At 47.9% G+C, this 12899-nt stretch overlaps 1 protein-coding gene across 1 annotated transcript in view; it reads left to right on the top strand.

The window, feature by feature from the left end:
• Window positions 1–1228: 1228 nt before the first annotated feature.
• The window catches only part of CCDC92 (coiled-coil domain containing 92), a 61951-nt gene continuing 50280 nt past the window's right edge, over window positions 1229–12899 (top strand). Inside the window, exon 1 of the mRNA XM_024196828.2 lies at window positions 1229–1292. The gene's annotated coding sequence lies outside the window, so the exon portion shown is untranslated. The remainder of the gene's footprint in view (window positions 1293–12899) is intronic.

The following is a 12899-nucleotide window of genomic DNA, read 5'->3' as shown; positions in this document are numbered from 1 at the left end:
AATGCTCATGTGCCCATAGGTGGCATTCTTTAAATTAACTATCTAGCTTTTCAGTGCAAAACTCAACTATCCCGAACTACAGCAGCAGGACTGGTGCCTCCATGATCTCCACAGATACAGATCTACCGTATATAGTATTACTGTCGCAACAGCCCATTGGTTCCAGAGGCAATTGGCCCACGACACGGGCCATGCAGAGGTGGCATAAAATCACATTTGTGCCTCTCCCTGCTTAGCTGTCCTCAGTCCTCTCAGGCTGCAGCTCAGGATCAAGGCCAATTGCATCTTCTAGATCCCCCTCCACAATAGGGCAGTTAAGCTATTTCTTGGTGAAAAGGTATTACTTGGGTATAGAACTGTGCGAATAACTGATTTTTTTTTTGGTTCACTGGCAGTTCCAAAAAAATCATGGGGGAGGAGGAGAAATCCTTTTGGGTTAACTGAAAAACTGAATTTTGACCGAAACCTGAATTAGTCAGGTGACACATGCACCCTTTAAACGAATCCTGCAGGCTTTCATGCAGCTGTGTGAGAGGAGATACCCTGTTGGTTTCAGCTCCTTGCTCTTTCTTCCCCCACCCTATTGTTGTTTGTTACTTGCCCCCTTTTCTTCTGTCTTCCCTTCCCATCGCCCCGCTCTCCTCTACCCCACTGTCCTAATACGATGGCCAAAGAGTAGGGTTACCATACGTCCAGATTTTCCCGGACATGTCCGGCAATGTCTGCAAGAAAACAGCAGAGTGAGCATCCCGCTGCCTACAATGCTTCTGCCCCCGGGATGCTATTGGCCCTGCTCCAGGGATTGATTAGGGACCTGCCCTATCAATGAGACCGATGCTTTCTTGACTCACTTTGGCGGCTTGCATACAGCCACTGCAGGGAGGAAGGGCAGCTCAGAATGCCAGTGATTCATTGCGTCTCATTCCTGTTCTTTAGTCCAACCTCCCATTGCAGCCAACTGACCTCTGGGTGGGACCGCACTAACCGGTGTCGTCCCTGGCTGTAGCCTCCTTTTCTGAGCTGCTGAGCCCTCATTGCTCTCGCTGACTTCTTGGGGATCTCTGAAAACCGGGCTATTAGTGATTCAGTCGGTGGGGCTCTTTTCTTTTGAGTCAGTAATGAACCGGTGTCTCTCCCAACTCCGGCATGGAGCTAGGAACTGTTAACGTGCTACAGAAAGTGGTTTAGGTGATTCAATAGAACAGATCTCTTCGCTGTGAATCAGGAATGACGCCTAGACTCACCGTGGTGCCAAGGGGCTCTCTGTTTCTGGAGCTACCGTATTTCCGATGGTATGTAAAACCAAGGGCTGGGCCACTTGATGTCATTAAAGATCCCCAGGAACTTTTTCAAAAGCAGGGATATTAGCCCAGGTATTCGGGCCACGTTCTAATTTGAGCAACTACATTGTGCCTAACTCTAGTCCCACTGCACTAAACCAATTGTATCATGTTGCTGAGAACGGCTAAATAGCTGCTGTTTTCCCTGGGACCAGTGATCCAGCCTGTCTCGGACAGTGCTAGTACCAGCTGCTGCAGCCCTGGTGTACACACAAAGGTGCACTGGTTCATCTAAATCCATTCAATTGAGCCAGTGCAAACCCCTTTGTGGTCAGTCTTCAGTTGATTTCCACCTGGTTTATATCGATGCAGCTTAAATTAGTAAGGAATTGACTTAAACTAAATTGATATAAACCAGGTTGAAACCATTGAATGTCTGCACAGTGGTTTGTACCAGTTTAACTAAATTGGGTTTTAAACTGATTTCCTTGCAACTTTGCACGTAGAGAAGGCCTCAGCGAAAGTTACAAGAAACCCTGCAGAAAGCAGCTACTGTGTTTCAGTGGTAGGAGGAGCGTGTACCGTGCTTTAGGATGTCTCAAGATGGAAGGCACTATATAAAGATATTATTGTTTTGGGTAGGCAGGGGGGTGGAAATAAGGGTTGTGACAAAGAGGCTAAAACAATGCAAATGAAATCCATTCTTTGGCCAGTCTAACAATTGCAATTTCCTGGTATTCCTTGGATTCTATGCGGCGTGTGAGGGAAATATTTGAAAGCCGGTGTGGCGGGGGCTGAGGCGCGCAGATCTGGTTATCATTAACAGCGGCTCTCTCCCTCATTTTCAGTATTCCCTCTGATGAAATGCCTGCTCTGTTTCATTAACCTTTTTGTCAGCTTGGCGAGCAGCGGGAGGCGACTCTGTGCAGTGTCGCCACCTGAAATGAAACTCCCCTTCTCAGCAGTTCATGTAAGGAGCCAAATTTACCTTGCCACATTGAGCAAAACAAGGCTTGTTGTGGGATTTGGGGGGCAGGCGGGATTGTTTGTTTTGGGAGGGAGAGAGAAAGCCTTCTCTGAAATTCTGTGTAACTGATCCTATGCGAGCCACAAAGCGGCAGTCTGCCTTACTGTCTGAAATGTGCATTAGAAACTAGTTTCAATCAAGGTAACCATTCAGCTCCCCAAGCCAAGAAAAATATTGGGCTTGTTGTCAGACCATTAGGAATAGGCTCTCTCAACAGACCGGCTTTCCTTGCCTTCGTATGGGCTGTTTGGGGGGAAAAAATCAACTTCATGGTTACTGCAGCCTTGAGTTACGCACACATGTTAGATTCTGACAAGCAAAATATTCGCTGCACTTTGGAAGACATGTCCCAGGCTGTTCCTCCCTTGCTATTCAGTATCTTGGGCCTAATTCTGATCTCCCTTATGCCAACATAAATCTGATCAATGGAGTTACTCCAGATCTCCCTGGGAGTGACTGAGAGCAGAATCTGGCCCACCTGTCTTTTTTCACCTTTCCCTGCTCCTTAATGAAAGGGATTGAGTGCGAACCCAAGTTCTTGCTGGGAGCTGCACCTCCATTCTCATGTAAATGACAATTTCCAGGTGAAATTTCAGCTATGTGGCCACAGCAAAGCCTCTGACCCTGCCTCCCCAACTCTAGGTGTATGTCAGTGCCTGTCCTTCGGGTAGAGTTCTGGGACAGGGTGTGTTTAAGCTACATGGGGTGTCTAAGGGGCCAGCACTGGTTCCAAGGACTCGGCAGTGGGCCGTATGGTCTATGCTCAGAGGAAAGGGTGCCAGATGGGAGATCTATTTCCTGAGAGTCCCCAGAGACCCTAAGATAGAGACAATGCCTGGGCTCCGTTCAGACCCCGGAGCCTAAAGCACCCGGGATCCCACCGCTCGTCCCCCCCATAGCAGTTAGGTGAGTGGCCAAGAGGGGGCGCTCGATGAGACCTGTAACACAGCTGCTCTATATTAAAGGGCAGGATAAAATCAGCCCTTTAAGCTATTCACAGCCAAACCTAGCAACTACCTCCATTGGCACTGGTGCGGTTTTGTCAGGTTTCTTGGTATGGATGTGTTATTAAGATGAAAGACCGATGAACTATGAACATGCTTACCAAGGAATGCTGCTGCATGGTCAATCACGTGGTCTCCAAAAGCTTCAGTGGCGTGATAAGATCACCAATAATGGACATAGACTGAATGTCCAGCCAGACTGTCTAGAGATCAGTCCAGGTGGCACTCAACCTGCAAGGAGGCTACATCCCCTTGTGATATGTCATGATGGTAACTGTTACAGGATTCATGTGCACCGTGGTGTTTGCATTTAGATTCCCAGCTTCCAAGTGCTGGAAGACTGAGCTGTCTGCTTTCTGTGCTGTACCTTCGGGAGGTTATCAAGAGAGATCAGATTTACTGCTTCTAAAATGTCAAGAGAGAATAATAGGCAAAAATCTTGTACAAGACTCGGGTTACAATCTAGGATTCAGTACAGACATTTGAAAGGTCTGGTTCTTTAGGGCAGAAGAAAGCCACCACAATGGAAGGCCTGCTAGAGGGAGGATGCATCCTGGGCAAAAGCAGGCTGTTTGGGAAAACGGCTCAATTCTTCAAGGATCCTGCTGCCACGTTGACCCCTGGGAAGTGAGACCACCAGTGGGTTGAGTCTTCAAAACAAGTCCCACCATTCACAACATACTGCAGCTATATGCCCCCCAGGTCCTGTATCGTTGCCCTGCAACTCACATTAATGCAGCTGTGTCATTGCTTTTATCATAGACCCTATTATACCAAACAACAAGCAGCCAACACCGTATAAGCTTTCTGGGCCAGGGACTATGTGTGGGGACGCTACCTAGCACATTGTGGTCACCTCCAGAACACAAAGAACGGCCAACAAGAACACAGCCATGTCAGTCGCAGGCTTTCGTGTTCTGTCTCTCGGGGGTCCTTCACAGTCACTGCTGAAGGCATGATGACATGGATACGGTATTTCTTTTATAGTTGCTTTATGTCCATGGTCAGTGGAATGTCACCCAGCTAAGAAGCATCTGTGTAAGGATAGTATAACAGGTGCCCGAGAGAGAGACCCAAATCCCATTCTTCCTTTTCCCCATCTCTTGGACAAGCTGTTAAAAAAGCAACCAAGAATTCTTGCAGAGGCAACAAACCCAAAGAAGTCTTGCAGCAAGGAATAAGCCTGAAGGTGCTGAGAACATCTGCTGTCTGAGCATCATCATGTATGTTTGTCGGCCGTGCCATCCTTCCAACCCAACCATTCACCAGCCTAGCTCTGAACAGCAGAGATGCTCTGGTGAGTGTGCAACTCAGAGTAAACAGAGAAGTGGCTCGCATTAAGACATAGTGCACTCTGGAACAGGAACTGGACCAGTGGATGATTCTGACTTTAGGGTGTGTCTACACTCGAGCTGGAGATGTAATTTCCAGCTCAGGTAGACGTACCTGTGTTAGCTTTGAATGAGCTAGCACTCTAAACAGTGTAGTGCACGGGCAGTGGGAGAGGCCAGCTGTCCAAGTACATACCTACGGTCTCAGATGGGATTATAGTCCGGGCAGCTAGCCCACACAGTCACAGCTACACTGTTATTTTCAGCATGCCAACTCCATCAGAACTAGCGCAGGGCTGTTTACCCAAGATGGAAATTACACCTCCAGCGAAGATATACCCTTAGATTCTGAGATGCCCACTGCTTCGCAAAAAAGAAAATACAACTAGTGCACACTGGGCCAAACTCACCACTACCCTAACCAGGTGGGACTCCATTGAAGTCAGTGGAGTTTTGCATGCTTACCCCAGTGCTGAATTTGCCCAGGTCTCACTACTTAGCATGCTTGTCACAGCAGGTCACATAGACATGGCGAGAGGTGCAGAGCTGTGCACTGACTTATGAAATCCATCAGGCAAGCAGCTGGCTGGAGGCAAGTTTTCCTACAAACCAGAATGTTATTTAACCACAGAGTTTAGTACATTAAAACAAAGGGGCTGCCAACCGAAAAAAACCCAACCCCAAGCCTGGGGCCCATTATTCACTTTGGCGTTGGCCATTTGTGGGTTCCTGGAGCTGTGTGAACATTTCATAAATTTTGTTGCAGACTTGAAACATGAGTCAGGTTCACCCAAACATCTGCTGGGGACAGAGGACTCTTGTTTGTAGACCCTGGGCCAAGTCTTGTGTGAGCCTGACTTGAGCTTTGAGTGAATCTGGACCCTTTGGGTGGAACCCATTGACATTAACTGGGTGGTTTGGACCCAAATCCAGGCAAAACTCTGGGTTTGGCAGAGCTGTGGTTTGAGGAGCAAATCCTGCTCCACAGCCCTGGGAGCACCCTGCCTGCAGCAGAGCTGGTCCCTTCCTACAGCACAGAGAAGGGATAGGAAACGGAGCGCCCCTAAATCTAGCAATAGGAGGCCACGTCTGCAGCAGAAGTGGTGCATTGCCGTGGCACAGGGAAGGGATAGGGCTGGGTTTCCCGACACATCCCTGTACCGAAAGCTTTGGGGGCACGTGACAGGGCCTGTCTAGGTAAAAAGGGCCAATTACCAGGGTGACAGTCTGCACTGGAAGAGAGTCAGGGCTGAGACAGTCTAATGGCTGCTGAAGCCCAGCTGGGCAAGGCATGAAGAGAGGAAGTTGGTGATAAGAGGGGGCTGCAGGGAGGAACTCCGCAGTCACTCTCTAGCGTGGAGAGGCGAGGAGAGAATGCACACGCGGAATAAACCCTGGGATCCTGCCTGGGAGTACAAACTCTGGCAAGAACCTGGGAGAGGGTGAAGTAGCCACAGGGAGCAGAGGAGGCTTCAGTGGTAGGCCAGAAGACAGAGACAGGACAATAGGAAAGAGCCCAGAGAAACAGCAATAGGAACTGGGATTGGGCAGACTGTGGTTGCTGGGGCAGAGGGTCCCTGGGCTGGAACCCAGAGTAGTGGGTGGGCCAGGGTTCCCCTGCCATGCCAGTGGCATGGTCTGGGCAATAGAGCTGAAGACTGCCTGAGACAGTTCGTCCTGAGAGACTGTTACTCCGGAAGGGAAAACTACTGACCTGGCTGGAAGGCCAAGCCACAAAAAAGGGAGCACCCGAGTCCCAAGGAGTGCGGGGGGGGGAGGAGGCCACTATGCAAGGGAGGGGGTGTCAGACCTGAATAGAGCTAATCCCCAAACCCAACCACAGGGAGGCACCCAGTGGTGAGTGAACCTTGTGACAGGGAGGCAGGCCTGGGAAGAATACAACGAGTCGAGGACGATGGATCGGCTGCTATGTCGACCTGCTGGTTTTGTTCTCCATGGAGCAGAGGTGCAAGAGAACCTACGGTAGTGCCTCAGGGCAGCAGCATTAGCTACCTAGAGCTGCTGCTCCTCCACAACCTAAGGAAAAGGAAGGATTTCTCCCAGTCGTGTGGAATGTGTATCATGCTCAGCTTCCCACTTTATGCAGGGGGGAGGATTGCAATGAGGTGGGGGTGGGGTTGTTGCTTGAATGTAAAAGACAAAAGCTGTGAGCCCTCGATACAGTCATAACTGGCACAGTAAGGGAGACAGAGACCCGAAGCAAAAAAAAAATGGGCTTGCACAAACCCAGTGAGCCCAAATTGCTGGATTCCTCAGGGTTCTATGTGATGTGTCTGTTAGCAGTGAATACGTGTGAAGACTAGCAAGGATTCTTGGCTTAGCATGTGCAAGAGGGGTGCTCTTCCTCACAGGCTAACCGTGATGGAGAACAATGCGCTCCGGGAAACCTGTGGCAATATGTTGACTTGAGTTTTCATCAGTCACACGCAGTTTTGTGCAGATTGGTGGTTTACTACTGATTTGAATTAGAAGGATCTAGGAGAAGTGCTTGGAGTAACAGATTTTTCAGTATTTATTTTGGACGTACATCCAGTGGAAAAAAAATCTTCCAAAGCATTTTGCTTGGCTATGTGGCCTGTTTTATTTGGAGAACAATTGATGATGATGAGTGGCATTAAATGTGAGCGCTGCTTGACAGCTTTTTGACTCTCATGCAAGTCAAAGTAGCAAACTCCATATGTCTGTGCACGTGCATGGGCAGGGGAGAGATACGAGATTTGGAAGAGCTGCCAGATGTATTTAGCCGCTCCACGCTAGGTAGGAGTGTTTATCAGACACAGTGCGGATGGCAAAAGCATGTCCGTCTTTGCACAGCCCAGAATGCTGATTTGCTGGAAATCCCTGCAGCATAATGGGAAACTAAATGGAGCATTTCTGCCATAAATATTACAGAGATGAGTTTGATCTGACTTGCAATATCACAGTGGTTGACCGTGGCTTTGCCACAAGCCCTACATGAAGGGCAGCATATATGTATAGGACCCGTCCCAGGAGCAGACTGACGCTGCTTCCCGGTTTCCCCTTGCCCCAGGAGGACAAACCTTGGGCCAGCCTTATTTCTGGCACAGGACACATCCACCAGTGAGCCAGCACAGCTGTGCTAGCCAGTGTGTTGTGGGGGTGGAGCCAAGGCTCTGCCCCTTCCCATCCACTCCCCTCCCACACGCCTGGGAGGGATGTTGTAGTCCCACAGAGGCTGCTGCTCTCCCTTCCTCACTGCTATGCACAGCACGGGCAGCTGGCCCAGGGAGCAACAGGGCACCGAGCAGCCCGTCGCTGCCCTGCGCTGGCCTGGGGGATGGGCCGCAGGCAGCTGCCAGCAGTGGATCATTGGGACGATTAGATGAGCGCATTGGTCAAACACGATTTCTCCCTTCTTTGTATACAGCGTTCTTGGGTACCAGAGGCAAGTCTAGGCAATACGGCAGGCCGCTGCAGGTGGGATAAATCCAGAGTAACTCCACCACAGCCAGTGGATGTACTCCTGGTGTGACTGAGAGCAGAGCTGGGCCCCAAGAGTTTCATAAACTTAGGAGCAATAAGACAAATAAAATAAGATTAACCAATTACATTTAAAATTAGAGAGAAATGCTTTTGACAGTAATTTTGAATTTCCGCCCCCCACCCCAAATGCTTCCAGCTGCGACCTATGACTTGTGAAGCATTCACCTGAGACATGGGCCATGGTTGCTTCTTATAACTGGTGCTTTCAGTGCATTCGGTCTCTCCTAACAAGAGGCCTCTTCTGCAAAACATTAGCCTGACCCAATGAACGGCATCTCCGCAATGAAGTCCAGACATTCGGCTTCCTTACATGGAGCAGAGCGAAGCATCTAGACATGAAGGCCCAGATTTTCAAAGATATTTAGGCATTGCTCCATTCAACACTGCACCACCTAGGTGATTTAGGAGCCTAACTCTCCTAGGCTCCTAACACTCATACGAACCGCAGCATTGAGCACATCAACCCCCAAATACCTTTAAAACCTGATCTTAAGCTCTTTGGGGCGAGGACATGTATTTGACATTTGTACAGCACAATGGAGCCCTAGCCTGTAAGCAGCACCACAATCAATGGTAAATAAGGAGCATTACACGGGGAAAGATGCCATCTGTCATCTCATACCATCACATCCTCACTACTAGCTCCAACCACACATGCAGAGAAGAGATCCACTCTAAAAAGGAGGGTGAGGTGGAAATGTGCTGGGGGCAGAAGAAAGAATTTGTCCTGCTGTGGGCAATGGCACATCTGCCCTAGGACACTGCAAGTTAAACAGCGAGCAAGGAGCAACTTTGTGCGGTGGTGAAATGGGGCCCTGTGAATTCGCTGGCTTATGTCAGCATATCTCCATTTCCGCGGAGAAGCTGGCCGTGCACTAAATCCTAAAGTGCTTTAGGAAGGGGACAAGGCCGTGTCTGCAGTTCTTTCTTACTCTTTTTCTGGAGACATTAAAAGGTTTATTTATTATGCAGCTCGCCACGCAACCAGCTTTCATCTTGAGGGCTGCCTAATGTTTTCAGGCTGATTACTCCCTTAAAATGAACAGATGTTTTAGGCTTATTCTTTGGCCGCTGCGTCCAAGTCCAGCAGAATTCTTCCCAGTGCTCCTCACTGGAGTAACAGATTTTTGGCTCTAATAGTGAGGAAGAGATATCATGGCGGTTGGTTTGACTGTAAACATGGAGGCAGCCATAACTTCCAGCTGGGGATATCGCTGCATCTTCATAGAAACAGTCTGAACTTCCAAACACACTTTTGATTATCGCAGAGAACAGTTGTCCTTCCGGTGAACCTACTTTTCTTTCTAAAAGAGGTGCTACAGCTCTAACAGAAGTTATGGGCTTGATGCAGAGCTGACTGTGTGAGGCTTTCAGCCTGTGTTATGCAGGAGGTCTGACTAGATGGTCAGAATGGTCCCTTAATATTTATGAATCTATGAAACGAGGCGTTGGAGGTCGGAGTGTGGCATTTGCCAGGGCTCAGCTAATGCCTACAGATTTGTTCGTGAATATTCACAAGGAACCTTTTTGAATTCTCTCTGGGTGTGTTCATACCACAAACCCATTCACTAGCCCCTTTCAGTCCAACTCTGCCGTTCACTCCAGCGTTTCTGCTTTACCGTCCAGTCTAGAATCTTTTTCTCAGGTGACTGATGCCACATCGGATATTCTGGTTGGGATTTTCAAAAGCACTCATCATTCGCCTAAGCCTGCTTCCACTGGTGTCATTGGGAGTTTCACCATTGAATTCAGGTGATGCTGAATTTGATCATTTATTACATTGTAACTTGCTTATTCATTGGTAGTGATGAACAGAACGAGTGTGAAAAATATAAACTGCTGTCCTTCATTCTACAGACACAAAGAGAGAGGGCGAGAAATCTGAACGGTCTGTTATGGCTGCGTTAAATCCAGTCAGAAAATGTCTTAATTTGTTTATACAGACTGATTTGTCAGATTTTAATGCTTTCCAGGTGCTATAACTCAATGCTACTTGGGCCATAATAACCTTTCTTCATAATTTCCTTTGTCACTGATGATTATCAAGGAATGCAGTATGCTATATAGAGATGAGCCAAAATGAAATACGGGGACCCAAACACCCCTGAATGATATCAATTTAATTTCTAGGACGCAGAGTGACCTGCAAACCTGCGCTTTGCGGCGATAATCATCTGCGCAGACTTTAAGCAGTCTGACACCTGCAAACCCCATTGTGTCACTCTGCAAAGTGCATCCCCATGTATTAGAATTGCACAGCATGCATGGATGTTTACTAGTGTGCGCGGGTGCAGATTTTAGTGATCAAAAGTTTAAGCCAAAATAATAATACTTTGTACCTTTATAACATCTTCCATATGAAGACCTCATAGTGCTAATTAACTAAGCATCACAATAACCCAGTGTGGTGGGTAAGTATTCTCCTTTTACAGATGGGGCAATTAAGGCATAGAGAGGTGAAGTGATTCACCCAAGATCTCATGGGGAGTCTGTAGTAGAACCAGGAACAAAACCCAGATCTCCTGAGTTCCAGCCCAGTGCCTTAACCACAAAACCATCCTCCCTTCCTTTAACTTTGAGAGCGTTCTGAATCCAAATCCAAATTCTGTCATGATGTCTGTGGTTCTCTTGATAACGTGCTGATCCAAAGCCTTAGAGCCAAACTCTGATCTTTAAAATACAGACCTGAGTTTTGTGGCTTGTGATACTCTTTAATCAATGCTTTTGGTCGCTAATTTGGCCTCTGTCTAATGACTGTTTCTTCCATTTAGTGTTAACTAAATGTCACCATCTTGAGCTCGTTGCCGGTCACTGTCCCACACTCTGCGTAGAAGCAGAGATAGAAGAGAGAGTATTTTATTTCAAAGAGAGAGGGGCATAAGCTACAAAACTCTCGTCTGAATCTGAACTTCCCCAGCACTGAAGGTCAATGACAGGCCCCATGCCACAAACATTTAAAGGCTGGATCAGTCCCAGTGGTACTTCTCAAATGCATAAAGCTATTGGTGTCTGGGTCCTAGATGCCACCTGTGATGTTCAGCTCTGTTTCCAAACTACCCTGTGACCCCAGCTCTGGTACACTGCATCTTTTGTGTGTAAAGTTAAAGGAAGGCAGCAATGGAGCCAAGGCCAGTGCTAAAATAAGAAGCCTGGCATAATGCCACCAGGCTATCTCACCCCACGTGCCTTCTGAATTAACACTTTGTGTCATCCTGAAATAGGATTTCTGACTCTTCCTAGATTCACAGATTTATAAATTTGAAGGCCTGAAAAGACCGTTGTTATCTAGTGTGATCTCCTGCCTGACACAGAACCTCACCCAGTAAACTCGGCATCAAGCCCATAACGTCTGTCGGAGCTGTAGCATTTCTTTTAGAAAGGTAGCAAGTCTTGATTTTAAAAGACTACAAGTAATGGAGAATCCACCACCTCCCTGAATAAGCTGTTCTAATGGTTAAATACTCTCACTGTTAAAAATTTTCACCTTGTGTCTAATCAGAATTTATCTAGTTTCAGCTTCCAATCATTCGATCTTGTTTGCCGTTTTCTGCCAATAGCTGTCCGTTATCAGAAATCTCTTCCAAGTAGGTATTTGTAGACCATGATCAAGTCACCTCTTAATCATTTCTTCAATAAACTAAATAGGTTCTCTATGCCTCTCACTATAAGGCAGGTTTCCATATCTCGAATCATTCTTGCATCTCTTTTCCAAATCTAGTTGCTCTTTTCCAAATCCTTTCCAATTTCTCAACATCCTTTTGGAAATGTGGACCCAAAACTGGACCCCCTGTTCCTGTAATGCTTTGTGGGGGAAATTTTAAATTCCAGAAATAGAAAGAAGAAAAAAGTACATGTCAGCGAGACGGGGTCTCATTTCATTTCTCAGTCTCTGTGGCTCTTTCTTGGCTTTTAATGTTTCGTACCACAGCTTATTTTAGCCCAGCTGGTGGAAAGTTTAAAATGTTTACTTAAGGGCGGAGCCTCAGCTGTTGTAAACTGCCATAGCTCCACTGCCTTCATTTTACACCCGCTGAGCATCTGCCCCTTAGTGCTTAAAACACTTGTTGGAAGTGGAAAGCGGAGTTGCTTGAAATAAGCTGCAAAGGCAAAATGGAAATATTCTTTCTGTATCAGCAGAAACAAATGTGCATACTAGTATAGAGTGGGCTGGGATAGAGGCTGCTAGCCTCACATTCCATACAGGGCTTAAGTTTTGGGTCACAGGCTCCATATAGTCCCAGGTGCCTCGGCTCTTTCCCATCTCACCTGCAAACTCCCCCACTCCCATCAACCTATTTAGAGGCAGCACAACGCCCTCTTTTACAGTCTGGCCCCTCTCACATTCCCTCGCACAGCCTCACTGTGCTGGACTGTGTAAACAGGGCTTAGGGGAGCCAGAGAGCCCAATTAGCATTTTCTGTGGCACCTGGAGGGAGACCAGTAATTAAGGATTAGACCCAGCTGGGGAGAACTAGACCAGGGGTTTCCTATAATGCTAAGACTGAGGATAATAGGGAGAGTAGGCCCAGGAGGGAGGTAGTTGGGAGCTTGCTCTGAAAGCAACCACAGAGGGGCCTGCAGGAAAGTGCCTGTACCCTGAAGGGAGAGGGCAGCTGGGGAGAAGAGGACTCCTAGAGCAGCTCTGGGAGAGGAGAGACTCCAGGGAAGAAGCCCTGCGGGTCAGCAGCTCGGGAAGAGCTGGGCCTTCAGGGAGATGGCCCTGGGAGGCCTC

The sequence above is a fragment of the Terrapene carolina genome, unplaced genomic scaffold, assembly GCF_002925995.2.
Source record: "Terrapene carolina triunguis isolate 2854851 unplaced genomic scaffold, T_m_triunguis-2.0 Scaffold234, whole genome shotgun sequence".
NCBI classification, from domain to species: Eukaryota; Metazoa; Chordata; order Testudines; family Emydidae; genus Terrapene; species Terrapene triunguis.
The sequence above is the reverse complement of the archived record's forward strand: the minus strand, read 5'-3'. Positions and strand labels throughout refer to the sequence as shown.